This window comes from Pseudophryne corroboree, chromosome 1 (assembly GCF_028390025.1).
Source record: "Pseudophryne corroboree isolate aPseCor3 chromosome 1, aPseCor3.hap2, whole genome shotgun sequence".
In the NCBI taxonomy this organism is placed as follows: Eukaryota; Metazoa; Chordata; class Amphibia; order Anura; family Myobatrachidae; genus Pseudophryne; species Pseudophryne corroboree.
The window spans coordinates 81879685-81895821 of NC_086444.1; the positions used below are offsets into that span (position 1 = coordinate 81879685).

Here is a 16137-nt window from a genome sequence, read left to right on the forward strand (position 1 = left end):
TTTGCCCAACTGCTAAAAAATTTCCTGCTGCGATCAACTTGGAATTACCCCCACTGTGCGCTGTGCTGAGATGCCCCTTGTCATAGCGAGCAGTGTAATTAATTACCTGATACATTTGCTGAGGAGATTTGACTAAAATAATTACATATGAGTTTGAGGTCCTAATATAATAGCTTGCTGGTTGCAAAAAATGCAGAGATTTCAGTGATTTAGCTGCGAGATTTAAAGTGGTATTTTCTGTAAAGGCAAAACCAAAATTAATGCTTAAAATATTTTGGCTATATTGCAACCTGCAATCTGTTACGTTTGGGCTAGAATCATATTTCTGAATTATGCGTTTGGCGAAGAAGGTTCTTAACGCTGAAATCACTCACACAGCCAATCAGAGCTCTTGTTGTCAGAGATATCGAACATGCAGGGGTATATTTACTAAGCTCCCGATTTTGACCGAGATGCCGTTTTTTCTTCAAAGTGTCATCTCGGTTAATCTCGGTCATTTACTAAACACTAATCACGGCAGTGATGAGGGCATTCGTAATTTTTTGCTAGTTCAGGTAAAAAATTACGAATGAATACACCATCGGTCAAAACGCGGCTGTTTAAGTATGAATCTCGGTCATTTACTAAGAAGTGCAAAGCAAAAAAAGAACAAACACTGCCGTGAAAAATTACAACTCGTAAAAAAGTGCTAAAAAAAAACAGAACTTTTTTTTTTATTCGTGTTTGGATAGGCATGCACGGATCCATGAGATCCGTGCATGTATATCAGTGGGAAGGGGTGGGAAAGTGCTTATTTTTACAAAAAAAATTGCGTAGGGTCCCCCCTCCTAAGCATAACCAGCCTCGGGCTCTTTGAGCCGATCCTGGTTGCAGAAATATGGTGAAAAAAATGACAGGGGTTCCCCCATATTTAAGCAACCAGCATCGGGCTCTGCGCCTGGTCCTGGTCCCAAAAATACGGGGGACAAAAAGAGTAGGGGTCCCCCGTATTTTTAAAACCAGCACCGGGCTCCACTAGCTGGACAGATAATGCCACAGCCGGGGGTCACTTTTATATAGTGCCCTGCGGCCGTGGCATCAAAAATCCAACTAGTCACCCCTGGCCGGGGTACCCTGGGGGAGTGGGAACCCCTTCAATCAAGGGGTCCCCCCCCCCAGCCACCCAAGGGCCAGGGGTGAAGCCCGAGGCTGTCCCCCCCCATCCAATGGGCTGCGGATGGGAGGGCTGATAGCCTTTGTTGTAAAATAAAAGATATTGTTTTTAGTAGCAGTACTACAAGTCCCAGCAAGCCTCCCCCGCATGCTGGTACTTGGAGAACCACAAGTACCAGCATGCGGCGGAAAAACGGGCCCGCTGGTACCTGTAGTACTACCACTAAAAAAATACCCAAAAAAACACAAGACACACACACCGTGAAAGTATAATTTTATTACATACATACACACATACATACATACTTACCTTAAGTTCCCACGCAGGTCGGTCCTCTTCTCCAGTAGAATCCAAGGGGTACCTGTTGAATAAATTCTACTCACCAGATCCAGTGGTCCAGGCTCCTCGGCAAATCCAGGGATAATCCACGTACTTGAATAAAACAAAAAAACGGTTGCCCGACCACGAACTGAAAGGTGACCCATGTTTGCACATGGGTCACCTTCCCACGAATGCCAGAAACCCACTTTGCCTTCTGGCTAAGTGGGTTTCTTCAGCCAATCAGGGAGTGCCACGTTGTGGCACCCTCCTGATCAGCTGTGTGGTCCTGTCCTCACTGACAGGCAGCACGCGGCAGTGTTACAATGTAGCGCCTATGCGCTACATTGTAACCAATGATGGGAACTTTCTGCTCAGCGGTGACGTCACTTTAGGTCAACCGCAGGGCAGAAAGTTCCCATCATTGGTTACAATGTAGCGCATAGGCGCTACATTGTAACACTGCCGTGTGCCGCCTGTCAGTGAAGACAGGAGCACACAGCTGATCAGGAGAGTGCTACAACGTGGCACTCCCTGATTGGCTGAAGAAACCCACTTAGCCAGAAGGCAAAGTGGGTTTCTGGCATTCGTGGGAAGGTGACCCATGTGCAAACATGGGTCACCTTTCAGTTCGTGGTCGGGCAACCGTTTTTTTGTTTTATTCAAGTACGTGGATTATCCCTGGATTTCCCGAGGAGCCTGGACCCCTGGATCTCGTGAGTATAATTTTTTCAACAGGTACCCCTTGGATTCTACTGGAGAAGAGGACCGACCTGCGTGAGAACATAAGGTAAGTATGTATGTATGTGTGTATGTATGTAATAAAATTATACTTTCACGGTGTGTGTGTCTTGTGTTTTTTTGGGTATTTTTTTAGTGGTAGTACTACAGGTACCAGCGGGCCCGTTTTTCCGCCGCATGCTGGTACTTGTGGTTCTCCAAGTACCAGCATGCGGGGGAGGCTTGCTGGGACTTGTAGTACTGCTACTAAAAACAATATCTTTTATTTTACAACAAAGGCTATCAGCCCTCCCATCCGCAGCCCATTGGATGGGGGGGGACAGCCTCGGGCTTCACCCCTGGCCCTTGGGTGGCTGGGGGGGGGGACCCCTTGATTGAAGGGGTCCCCACTCCCCCAGGGTACCCCGGCCAGGGGTGACTAGTTGGATTTTTGATGCCACGGCCGCAGGGCACTATATAAAAGTGACCCCCGGCTGTGGCATTATCTGTCCAGCTAGTGGAGCCCGGTGCTGGTTTTAAAAATACGGGGGACCCCTACTCTTTTTGTCCCCCGTATTTTTGGGACCAGGACCAGGCGCAGAGCCCGATGCTGGTTGCTTAAATATGGGGGAACCCCTGTCATTTTTTTCCCCATATTTCTGCAACCAGGATCGGCTCAAAGAGCCCGAGGCTGGTTATGCTTAGGAGGGGGGACCCCACGCAATTTTTTTGGGGATTTTACATTGTTTAATTAAAAAAAAAAAAAAAAAAGAACCCCAGCACGGATCACACAGATCCGGCCGAGATTGATTGTAAAAAAAAAAAGGCAGTGTTTTGCTAATCACTGCCGTAAAATTAGGTAAAAAAAAAACGAATGACATCGACATCGGAAGAAAAGAAAAACACGAATACGACAGCTTAGTAAATCCATCGTAATAAATTCAAAAAGTTGCAGTTTTACACTGTCGATGTCATTCGTGATTGAACTTTGACCTATTTTCGGGAATTACGAATGTTAGTAAATGTACCCCCAAGAGTCTATTTATGAAGCAATGATAATAACAATTAGTAGCAAACTGGAGAGATGGGAAAACATTCCTACCCTGTGATAGAAGAGCAATTCAAGGTTTGGTGATGTTGTGCCCCACTCTGAGCTGCTTTTTGGTTTAGTTCAGTTCAGTTTTGCGGTGGGATGTAATAAACGTGCACCTTTTCGGACATTAGAAGGTGCAAAACTCGCCCACTGTAATGGCCTGCGAGTTTTTAAGTTTGAGACTATTACATTGTGCGAGTGTGTACGAGTTTTCTCGAATGAAAACTCGCACATTGTAATGTCAGTTTCATTACATTGTGTGAGATCCGTGCATGCTTCTGTCAGGAAAAGCCTGGGGACCACAAAGAGCATCACATTGGTGGTCATTCCGAGTTGATCGCTAGCTGCATTTGTTCGCAGCGCTGCGTTCAGACTAAAAACCGGCAGTTCTGTGCATGCGTATGCGGTGCAATGCGCACGCGCGACGTACGGACACATCGAACGATGCAATTTTGCGCAGGGTCTAGCGATGCATTTCAGTCGCACTGGTTGCCGCAGAGTGATTGACATGAAGTAGGCGTTTCTGGGTGTCAACTGACTGTTTTCAGGGAGTGTTCGGAAAAACGCAGGTGTGCCAGGGAAAACGTAGGCACACCTGGGCAATCGCTGGGCGGGTGTGTGACGTCAAATCCGGAACTGAATAGTCTGAAGTGATCGCAAGCGCTGAGTAGGTTTTGAGCTACTCTGAAACTACACAAAAAATGTTTGCAGGCGCTCTGCGATACAACCGTTCGCACTTCTGCTAAGCTAAAATACACTCCCAGTGGGCGGCGGCATAGCGTTTGCACGGCTGCTAAAAACTGCTAGCGAGCGATCAACTCGGAATGACCCCCATAATTCATAAACCCAAGAAGAGAATGGAGTTATCACATTTTAAAAAGTCAGTAGTATAGCTTATAATATGAAATACACTGGTAGCGTAGCAGATCACTCTAACAGAGGCGTAACAAGGGTAGGGTGAGTGGGGCACGTGCCCAGGGCGCCTTGGCAGGCCCAGGAGAGGGGGGCGCTGCCGGCGGCCAGGGCATCATGCCCCACTCGCCCCCATCACGCCGAAATGTGAGGGGAGGAGAGCGCAGCGTCTCTCCCTCCCCTCACCGCCGCCAGAGCACTAACAGCGCTGCCAGCAGCGCTGCGTGTGTCCGGTCTCCGGCGTTAGCCAATCAGAGCTTGCGGACCGGCTCCTGATTGGCTGCGGGTCCGCGAGCTCTGATTGGCTGGCGAACCGGCGCCACACAGCCGCCGGAGACCGGGAGCGGTGAGGGGAAGGAGAGGCGCTGCGCTGCGCTCTCCTCCCCTCACAGACACAACAGCAGGTGAGTGACCGGGGGATCCGCAGAGTGGGGCATGTATCTGGCACAGTGGGGCACAGTGGGGCATGTATCTGGCACAGTGGGGCATGTATCTGGCACAGTGGGGCATGTATCTGGCACAGTGGGGCATGTATCTGGCACAGTGGGGCATGTATCTGGCACTGTGGGGCAATGTAACTGGCACTGTGGGGCAATGTATCTGGCAATGTAACTGGCACTGTGGGGCAATATATCTGGCAATGTAACTGGCACTGTGGGGCAATGTATCTGGCACTGTGGGGCATGTATCTGGCACTGTGGGGCATTGTATCTGGCACTGTGGGGCATTGTATCTGGCACTGTGGGGCAATGTAACTGGCACTGTGGGCCATTTTCAGTGGCCACACCCCTTCTGGTGCGTGGCCACGCCCATTTTTCGGCGCGCACGCACATGCTTCTTGTTGTTTTTTTGTTTTGTTTTGGGTTTTTTTGGGGGGGTGCCATTTTCCATCTTCCCCTGGGCTCCAAAAACCCTAGTTACGCCTCTGCATTCTAAAGTTGTAGGTTGAACAAATGGGCCTCCAGTGAAAGTAGCCTCAGAAGTGGTGTCCAAATAACGTCTTTATGTAGGATGAAAAAGTTAGGTGCTGCCAACAAAATCAGACAAACATGGTTACCATTGCTGCTTTCATTGCAGGGGTGAAATGCGGCTCCCACTGATGCCAACCTTCCTTACACTCATTTTGATACCAGGCAAACAAAATATTGGTAATGTTTTTATTATAATATGGTTCACGTGGTATGATAATACAAGGAGGATAGATCAAATATTTTTTTTTACCTATGTTTAATCTGCAGCACTAGGAAACCTAATAATAATAATAATAATAATAATAATAAAAATTCAGCTATCACTGATCAGAAATGATAGCAGCGCAACAGTGTCCGAAACTCCATTGTAAAGATGTAAACCAAGCACCTTACTAAGTGCTGGGGGCGTCTCCTGGACTCCAGAAAAAAAGGTCTGGTCTCCATTTGCCGCCCACTATCCCAGTCAAGCATGCAGTGTTTAATGCATTATTGGGTGCCCCCCTCCCGCGCTTATATCCCCACTGTACAATCATTGTAATAGTGGTATTGTACAGCTGACTGCTGACACAATCGTGGCTCCGCATCCCCGTAATCCCCATGTGTACGCTAACTCCCCAGAGGGCTTTGCCTTGAAGTCTGCAAGTATGCTTTTTTACCCTCCAATGGAAATAGTCTTAATCAAACTGACGGATTCGGTATGAAATGCCAGCGGTCGGGTTCCCGACGGTCAGGAGACGGATGCTGGAATCCCAACAGTCAGCATCCTGGCAGCGAGCACAGCAAGTCCCCTCTCAGTCTCGCTGCGTTCACCACACTTTGGGCCCAGTGGTTTTGCTCGCCGCACTATTATATTCCCCCTCGGGTGGTAGCATGGACCACCACCCGAGTGGGAATACTGGGCTTCTGTCTGTATTCGGACCACTGGCATTTTCCCGGCTGTCGGGAATCTGGCATCGGTATCCTGGCTGCCAGGATCCTGACAGCTGATAAATTAACCGCATTCCAAACCGACATAGTTACGTATAGTTAAATGCACATGTTTTACTGTCTTGGATAAATACACTTTTATTAGACAAAACCCTGCTTCTAATGTTATTGTTTACACACAAAGCGGGAGATTTATCAAAGCTTGGAGAGAGATAAAATGGACGGATATAACCAACCAATCAGCTCCGTACTACCTTGTTACATGCTGTGTTTGAAAAATGGCAGTTAGAAGCTGGTTGGTTGGTATTATATCTCTCTCCACTTTATCTCTTTGTAAGCTTTAATAAGTTGCTCCCTAATAATGCAGCCTGTAGCATTTCTATAACTTAGGGGGGGCACCCGCGGGTGGTGTGTGCATAGTGTATCATACAATATATACAATATATGCACTGGGGGCATATCTGGCACTGTGTGGGGACATGTGTATCTGCACTGGGGTCATATCTGGCACTGTGTGGGGACATGTGTATCTGCACTGGGGTCATATCTGGCACTGGGGGCATATCTGGCACTGTAAGGACCTGTGTTTCTGGCACTGGGGACATATCTGGCACTGTAAGGACCTGTGTTTCTGGCACTGGGGGCATATCTGGCACTGTAAGGACCTGTGTTTCTGGCACTGGGGGCATATCTGGCACTGTGGGGACATGTGTATCTGGCACTGGGGGCATATCTGGCACTGTGTGGGGACATGTGTGTCTGGCACTGGGGGCATAGCTGGCACTGTGGGGACATGTGTATCTGGCACTGGGGGCATATCTGGCACTGTGTGGGGACATGTGTGTCTGGCACTGGGGGCATAGCTGGCACTGTGGGGCATATGTGTATCTGGCATTGGGGGCATATCTGGTACTGTGGGGACATGTGTATCTGGCACTGTGGGGCATATATGTATCTGGCACTGTGGGGCATGTATGTATCTGGCACTGTGGGGCATGTATGTATCTGGCACTGGGGTCATATATGTATCTGGCACTGTGAGGACATGTGTATCTGGCACTGGAGCCATATATGTATCTGGCACTGTGAGGACATGTGTATTTGGCACTGTGGGGCATATATTTATTTTGCACTGTGAGGCAAATATGTACAGTATTTGGCACTATGTGGCTTATATATATCTGGCACTGTTGGACATATATGTATCTGGCACTGTGGTGCATATATGTATCTGGCACTGGAGGCATATATGTATCTGGCACTGTGGGGACATGTGTATTTGGCACTGTGGGGCATATATTTATTTTGCACTGTGAGGCAAATATGTACAGTATTTGGCACTATGTGGCTTATATATATCTGGCACTGTGGGGCATATATGTATCTGGCACTGTGGTGCATATATGTATCTGGCACTGGAGGCATATATGTATCTGGCACTGTGAGGACATGTGTATCTGGCACTGGGGGCATATATGTATCAGGCACTGTGGGGACATGTGTATTTGGCACTGTGGGGCATATATGTATTTGGCACTGTGGGGGGCATACATGTATTTGCCACTGTAGGGCATATATGTATTTGGTACTGTGGGGGATATATGTATCTGGCACTGTGGGGGCATATATGTATCTGGCACTGTGGGGGCATGCGTATCTGGCACTGGAGGCATATATGTATCTGGCACTGGGGGCATATATTTATCTGGCACTCTGGGGACATATGTGTATCTGGCACTGTGGGGGCATATATGTATCTGGCACTTTACTGGTGCATTATATGTATGTGGCACTGTACAACATGACTAAAAATGGGGTCATGACAAAAGGTCATACTCCTACAAATGTCAAAAAGGTGTGTGCACAAAACATGGGGTGTGACTTTGTGACAAGGCCACGCCCCCATTTTTGCATGCCTTCACCGCACGCATAGTGGCTCTTCTCCTTGACTATGTTTTTTTTCTGGCTCTTTGCCTCTCACTGGTTGGCCACCCCTGCTGTAGAGGCTTTCTCCATGCCACAGCAGCAGAGGATCAGATGTCCAACAAGCTCCTCCCCCTCCCCCCTGACAGAGGTAGAACAGAGACTTTACAACAGCACTCACTGACCCCTGCCCCTCCCCTTATTTCTCTCATCCTTTACGTGACCAGTGGTGAGATGACTACTGGGATGTTGTAATAGTGACTCAGGGGTGACTAAAAACCTGGAGTCTGAAGAGAACAGGAGCTTAATGGGTGACAACAGCAGCAGCTGCATCTTGGAAGAAAGGTTCCCAGGGAATCAACTGGGAGAAGTAGGAAAAGGTTAGTGTTTATTATAGGGATTCGGTCAGCATACTGGCATTTGGCATGAGTCGGGATCCCAACATGGATCACAATGCTGATGCTGGAATCCCGACTGTCGGGTTCAGGGAAGGCCGTGGGGAGGGAGGGTTAGGGTTAAGCACTAAGGGGGGGAGGGTTAGGCTGCGGGTGGGTTAATGCTAAGCACCAAGGGGGGATGCATTAGGCAGCGGGGGGGTGGGGGAGGAATTAGGGTTAGGCCGCTGGTAGGGAGAGTTAGGAGGGTAGAGGGAGAGGGTTAAGATATTTACCTGGCAGGTACAGATCGTTAAAATTTCAGAACATTGCATTGATCAAGTTACCATTGTAACATATTTTTACTAATGCAACCTGTAATAAATGTTTAATAAAGAGTTATTTCTTTCAAAACTGCTAACTTTTGTGTTTATTTGCAAATATCCAAGTTATACCTGAAAATGGGGGGTGGGGAAAGGGGGGCGCCAGTCCCTTACTTTGCCAGGGGCGCTTGGACCCCTAGATACACCCCTGATCCTGGGCTACGAGCAGACTGCATAGACTGGAAAAAATATTCAATGGTGAGTGAGTTGCAAATGGATTTGCAGCTGACCGACGCGTGCAAAGCTTTTCACACAGGGTACGCAGACTTGCACGGGACGGATTTTCACTATGTCTGGGCGGCGACTATCCGATCGCAAACCTCTGCAAATTCGCAGAGGAGTGATCAGGTCTGAATTAGGCCCTATGGCTGATTAAAACCAGGTGAATTGCAGGCTCGAAGTCAGCCAGTTAGTCAATCCATTAGTGTCCCGGTTTAAAGGGACAGTATGGTAAGCCTACTTATTTGGGCATTTTACTGTCACTAACATTTTCTAGACATTTGCTTCTGCTGCTCACTGCAGCGCACTCTACTGTGCCCTCCAGAAACAACTATTTTGTATATACATTACCAACACAAATGTGATATATAACATCATTCAACACTCAATAAGAGTTTATAGTACACAATTTGAAAGTGTGCTATACCCCACTATGCAAGGTATTACATCTGACACTGGGCAGAGCCAGAGGTGAATCCAGAGAGAAGGATGACCCCTCCTGGACTCCCTTCTTAGCGGGTATCTCCCAAAGCAAAGATGGTTGTGCAAAGTCCTGCTTGATTTCAGCAATGCCCTGGTCAGAGATTGGACTCCCTAACACATTTCGCTGTCACTTGGCAGCTTTATCAAAGGCCCTTTGATAAAGTTGCCAAGTGACAGCGAAACGCGTTAGAGGTGCAATATCTGACCAGGTCATTGCTGAAAATCAAGCAGGACTTTGCACAACCATCTTTGCTTTGGGAGATTCCAGTCCCCTCTACTGTGGACATTAATAGAGGGAGAGCCACCATGATCATTGCGTTGGATAAAGAGGATACTCTGGACCCTCGCTAGGTGGAATACCCGGCTAAACACCACAAGGGATTTGGTAACTATTAATCTCCAGACTGGATGCTACAATAATATTGTCCTGCAGGATCAATTTGCTCATTCATCAGCATATTACTGTTCATGGCGGCATATACATACAGACTGCCCTTCGAGAGACTAATTGTGGTCTAGGGATTGGTTTTAAGGTTCTTTATTAGTGTGTTTTCTTATTATGTGAATAATGTCATTCATTCATTTTATATGTTGTTATTAAACATCAAATTATTGGTTTTAATTGGATGTTGTATGTTAATCGTGATTTTTCTTAGTGCAGTTGGTCCTTTTTGTGTATACTTGTTTATGTAATTCAGGGTGACCAGCTATCACCCTATCCAATGGCAGCTTAGAGAACCAGCCCAGTTATAGCGCCTGTTTTTATCATTTCTTGATGCAGTTGCCCCAGCCCTTCAGACTGGCATCTGTAGTCAGTAAGACCTAGTTGGGTATCCAGAAGGGACGGCCCCTGTTGAATTGCTGGTCCTGTAGCCACCAGGTCAGCGATAGATGAACCTCCCAAGTCAAGGAGATCATGTGAGACCTGATCCGATGAAGTAGGTTGTCCCACTTGGAAAGGAATAACCTCTGCAGAGGGCGGGATTGAAATTGAGCGTACTCTACCATGTCGAAAGCCGACACCATTGGGCCTAGTACTTGCATTGCCGAGTGTATTGACACTCTTGGGTGAGAGAGGAAGTATCTTATCCTGTCCTGAAGCTTCAGGACCTTCTCTGGAGACAGAAACAGCCGTTGACTGTGTGTGTCCAGCAGGTGCACCATGCTCCGAACAGGGACTAGCGAGGACTTCTTCCAGTTGATGAGCCATCTGTGGGCTTGTAGGAAGTTTGCCTTCAGTTGCAGATGACTGAGGAGGACATTGTGTGAATTTGCCAGGATCAGCAAGTCGTCCAGATACGGCAGGGTCCTTACTCCCTGGCGACGGAGATGAGCCGTCATCACGGCCATAACCTTGGTGAAGGTCCGAGGGACCGTGGCCAGTCCAAACTGCAGAGCCTGGAAATGATAGTGAAGGTTGCCAATAGCAAACAGCAGATAATGCTGATGCGATATGGCAATAGGTATATGCAGGTAAGCATCTTTTATATCCAGGGATACCATATAATCTCCAGGTTCCATGGCCAGTACAATTGATCGCAGTGTTTCCATACGGAACTTGGATACTCTCTCAAACTTGATTTGAGGTTGAGTATAGCCCAGAAAGACCCATTGAGTTTCGGTACTAGAAACAGGGTCGACTAGTATCCTCTGCCTCTCTGGGATATAGGTACCGGTACCACCACTCCTGTATCCAGGAGGGAACTCACAACCATTTGTAGAGCTTGCGCCTATAAATGATCCGAAGGGATAACCATTGTGCAGAACTGGTGAGGGGGATGCCTCTTGAAAAAGACTGCGTACCCGTGAGAGACAACTTCTCGCACTCATGCGTCTGAAGTGGTCTTTAACCAGACCTGGGTGAATCGCAGAAGACGGCCTCCCACCCTGGGATCCCCCAGGGGGAGGCTTGTCCCGTCATGCATCAGGCTTGTCGTGTTTAGAAGCAGGCTGACGGGATGCCCAGGATTGTTTAGCCTTGGACTTTGTGGTTTTGGAAGCACGAGATTGTCTCGGGTATTCCTGACCTTTTGCTTTCCCTTGAGGCCGAAAGGAGCGAAAAGTGGTACCTTTTGCCTTCTGTGCAGAAGAAGTAGTATTAGGGAGAAAGGCAGTCTTAGCAGCTGCCAAGTCAGCCACAATTTTATTGAGGTCTTCTCCAAACAGGATGTCTCCCTTAAAAGGGAGTACCTCCAAGGTCTTTTTGGAGTCCAGGTCCACCTTCCATGACCTCAACCACAGAATACGGCGAGCCAGGATGGACATAGTCAATGCCTTGGCCGCCAACACACCTGCCTCAGAGGATGCCTCCTGAATGTAATAGTCGGCGGTGGTCATGTGAGACAGGTACTGTCTGGCAATGTCAGCTATATCCTGAGGCAGCTCTTCCTCTAATGCCTGAAACCATGCTTCAATTCCTTTTTGCAGCCCAAGAGGCTGCTATAGTGGGTCTATGTACAGCACCTGTAAGAGAGTAAACAGTCTTCAGGCATCCTTCCACATGCTTATCTGTCGGTTCCATCAGTGAGGTGACAGTGGTGACAGGCAGAATAGATGACACCACTAGACGGGTGACATGGAAATCCACCGGTGGTGAATTTCCCCACTTGTATCTCTGTAGGGAGAGGATAGCGAGCTACTAATTTATTTGGACAGGGAGAATTTAATTGCTGGAAAAGACCAGGATTCTTGTCGTATGTCCAACAGATGGTCAGAAGTAATAACGGTTTAGTAACCTTCTGACGTTCAAACCTATGAGGTTTCTTAGACACCATAGTGGATTCCTCGTCATCATCAGTGATTTGTAGGATCTGCTTAATAGCAACCACTAAGTTAGGGACATCAACCTGAGTAGTGAATTCCTCATCAGAAGCAGATGTGTCAGTGTCTGATGGGACAGTATACTTCCCATCCTCATCAGAAGAATCTTCTGAGAGATTAGTGGATTGTGAGGAGGAAGTAGCCTGCTTAGATGACCCCGTGACGTGAGAGTGACTTGGGGCAGTTTTATGTCTAACCAAGGAGTGACTCCTTTGCTGCAACTGGGTAGACCAATTATCCGCCCAAGGCGGATTTACCATAAGGACAATATGTGGCTGTAATTGCACAGGATGTCCCATAGGGGGCGTAAGGCATGTCACAAGCGTATTGAGCATAGTTGAGAACACCGCCCAAGGTGGCTCCTGATTGGTTACAGGAGCCGTGGACTGACTGGGAGATGTATGGCACATAGTACACAGACCGTCATACAAAACTTCCCCCTCAGATATATCCGTGGCACATGCGCTGCAGGATGCAGGAGTGTCCTCGGATTAGTACGATGCAGCCAAACAGAGTACAATACCTGCGAATAAATTCCCTAGTATGTGACACCAGCGAATAAGTCCGGTATTATGCGACTGAGCCGGCAGTACACAACACCAGCTAATAAATCTGGCATTAGGTGACTGAGTACACAATAGAGAACACTTTAGTCGGTAAATACTGTGAAGCACTATATATGGACCCTGACGCACCCAGTCCCTTAGGGTACAAAATACAGTGATAGATATAGCTGGGATACACTGAAAGTGAAATCCACATAGCAGAACACTTGTTCTTAACGAACGCTGTCTTAATATCGACATGTAGAAAACTTAAGTGCTTGTAAAACCATGGCGCTGATCTACAGGCGCGTTTACAAAGGAGACCTTGCCCTGCAGTCCTGGAGACCAGTCGCATCTATTTTAGAAAATGGCGCCCTGCGTCTCAGTCAGGGAGTGAGGGAGAGTGTGAGGCAGCTCCAGGGCGAGCACACAAGCAGTAGATGGCGCCCTGGGCCGGGGGAGAGGCTACAGGTCAAGCGCTGATTCCCCTATGCTGGACTTCACCACCTGGTACTATGGAGTCTTATTAAAATGGATATTAGTATATCCGACCTGTACTTCTATGCCTTTGTGGATATAGTGGGGTCCCTGCTCGGTTACAGTGTCCACGCCAGCGTCGCAGTCCATTTCCCTAGACTGCGGCAGGAATGCGATTTAGTGGCTGGTTCCACCTGGGGGACCCTCTTACCTCCTCCCAGTAGCAGCCACGTGAACCAGGAGAGCATCTGCAACCATGTGCCTAGAGCCATAGCATCTCCGCCGCAAGTACCCGGGAACCAGGGCCGTCCTTTCGTATGGGCTCAATGGGCTCTTGCCCAAGGGCTCCAGGAGTATAAGGGCCCTAGGCTGATAGCTGAGGGTCCCCTCTTTCCAGGGGTACCAGATTTTTGAAAATCGTCCCTGTGGAACCAGAGATATCGGACTTCAAAGCAGTGGTCCCCATCCAAGCATGTTAATTGCTCTTCCCAGCCAGATATCTCGGGTTCTGTCTGACTTAGAGTTTTTATGAGGGTATAAGCCAAAAGCTGTGTCTCTCCTTTTGGTGGACACTGGCAGCTTGTCTCTACTATTGCCAGAACCAGAGATATCAGCCTTCAAGCAGCTGGTCCTTGCACCAGCTCCACTTGCCTAATATACAGTTATATATTTTCGTTGGTGGATTGCTTTGGCTCCTGAACTCTGATCCCCAAGTCCCCAGTACATTTTGAAAGGTGGGACTCTCTAGTTTGTTATCCCATTCAAAGCTAAGAAATCAGTTCCAGGAACTTGAGATATCTGCGGTCAAGCAAGCTGTCCTCCCACCGCAAAATTATGAATATTAAGCCCAATCCACTATCCACCCCTCCCCTACGTATTAAACCCCCCCGCCACCCTTGAAGTCATGTACCGGGGCCCCTTCATTCAGCCGAATTCCCCTTCCTACAGTTAGTGTTCTCCCTCCCGCCCCATCTCCCACCATCTGTGCAGTAAAGGAGCAATTAGCAGAAATTACTGCTCCAGGTCCTACATGCTGAGCAGAAGATAGAACACCCGCTGATAGCTCCCCCCTACCGCTGGAGCATGGGTAGGGGCACTAGTGCATTGCTGTGGCCAGGGGCCTACACTGCTGTTAAGATGGCCCTGCCGGGTACAGCCCGCGGGAGTATGCAATGCCGCTCGAGAGGTGATGGAGCTGCAGCGCTGAAGTGTCACCATGACATACAGTGCTGACAGCCCAGTTTTTAAGAAATTTTCTGTCAAAAAAAGCTTTTTCAGGGCTGCCCAGTGCAGCCCTCCTGTTAGTGACTGATTCTACAGGCACCAACTCAAAACTGAGCTCACAGTGCCTGGAGGCGGGGTTGTAGAGGAGGCTCCACAATGCATCCTGGAACAGCCTAAAGCTTTAGCCTGTTGGTGCCTCTCTGTATTAAGATCCACTCTACACCCGAAGTTTCCCCGTGGAAACCAATGCTGCAGAAATGGCTATTTTCCCAGAGATTTTCCCACTGCGCATGCGTGAAACCACAGAAAAATGGCCGCCGCAACATTTTTCTGATGGTTTCCGCGCTGCTGACGCTGCCGATGTGGGACTCTCGAGGGTACGTATTGAAAATAATGGGTGCACGGTGTGTAGTGTGGCCCCCTGGAACCCAGAGATCCATGTGCACCGCACACACTGCACCCGTTATAAATATGCCAGTGGGCAGAGCATTACAGTGCATGTGTATGTAATCATACAGGCAGATATTTCCCAGCAGCCTCAGCAACTGCTCAAGAGCTCAGGAGCAGGTTCCATGACCAGTCAGGTGTTAAGAGGCCAGTGACAGTTGGAAGTGAGTGGCAGTTGGGGCTGGGCAGCGGCGGCATGCAGAGCTGTACTGCTGGAGTCTCCTGTAAAAGTGGCGGCTCCCGATGGTTGTGAGAACTGGGACTGCTGTGGCCTTAAGCTAAGCAGTGTAGAGACGGAGAGGAGCACTCCAGTCCAGCTCCTGAGCCAGCACTTCAGTCCTCATAGAGACAGGAGCTGCAGCAGCACCAACCAGGGATCGCACCTGTGAGTGACAGCAGCCCAGGCTGGTAGGTGGACCCGGCAGTATTATCTTGCATCAGCGGCAGATCCATAGCACACAGGGCCGGTTCTAGACCTTGTGGCACCCAGGGTGAAAGTTTCCTGTGGTGCCCCCCCCCCCCCCCCCCCCCAGGTAAAACAGAGTTGGTGCGCGACGAAGGCGCGCGCTCAAAAGTAGGGGAGTGGCTTCTTCCTAGGGAAGGAGCATGGCCACAGCTATCTCCTTGTACTTGTGCCCCCCTGTAGCTGTACCCCCAGTAGATTTGCCCCCAGTAGTAGTGCCCCCAGCAGCTGTTCCCCCTGTAGCAGTGCCCCCAATAGTTGTTGGCCCCGTAGCTGTGCCCCCAGTAGCTGTGACCCCTTTAGCTTTGCCCCCTGTAACAGTGCCCCTAGTAGCAGTGCCCCCAGTAGCAGTGCCCCCAGTAGCAGTGCCCCCAGTAGATTTTCCCCCAGTAGATGTGCCGCCAGTTGATTTGCCCCCTGTAGCTGTGCCCCCAGTAGTTGTGCCCCCAGTAGTTGTGCCCCCAGTAGTTGTGCCCCCTGTAGCTGTGCCCTTTGTAGCTGTGCCCCCAGTAGTTGTGCCTCCTGTAGTTGTGACCCCAGCAGTTGTGCCACCTGCAGCTGTGCCAGTGCCCCCAGTAGTTGTGACCCCCGTAGCTGTGCCAGTGCCCCAGTAGTTGTGCCCCCTGTAGCTATGCCAGTGACCCCAGTAGTTGTGCCCCAGTAGTGCCACACACACACACACATT

At 49.1% G+C, this 16137-nt stretch overlaps 1 long non-coding RNA gene across 3 annotated transcripts in view; it reads left to right on the forward strand.

Moving 5' to 3' along the window:
- Window positions 1-15163: 15163 nt before the first annotated feature.
- Window positions 15164-16137, forward strand: part of LOC134939341 (uncharacterized) — a 157402-nt gene continuing 156428 nt past the window's right edge. For all 3 annotated transcript variants that reach the window (XR_010181413.1, XR_010181397.1, XR_010181405.1), the window contains exon 1: window positions 15164-15397. This is a non-coding gene — a long non-coding RNA (uncharacterized LOC134939341). The remainder of the gene's footprint in view (window positions 15398-16137) is intronic.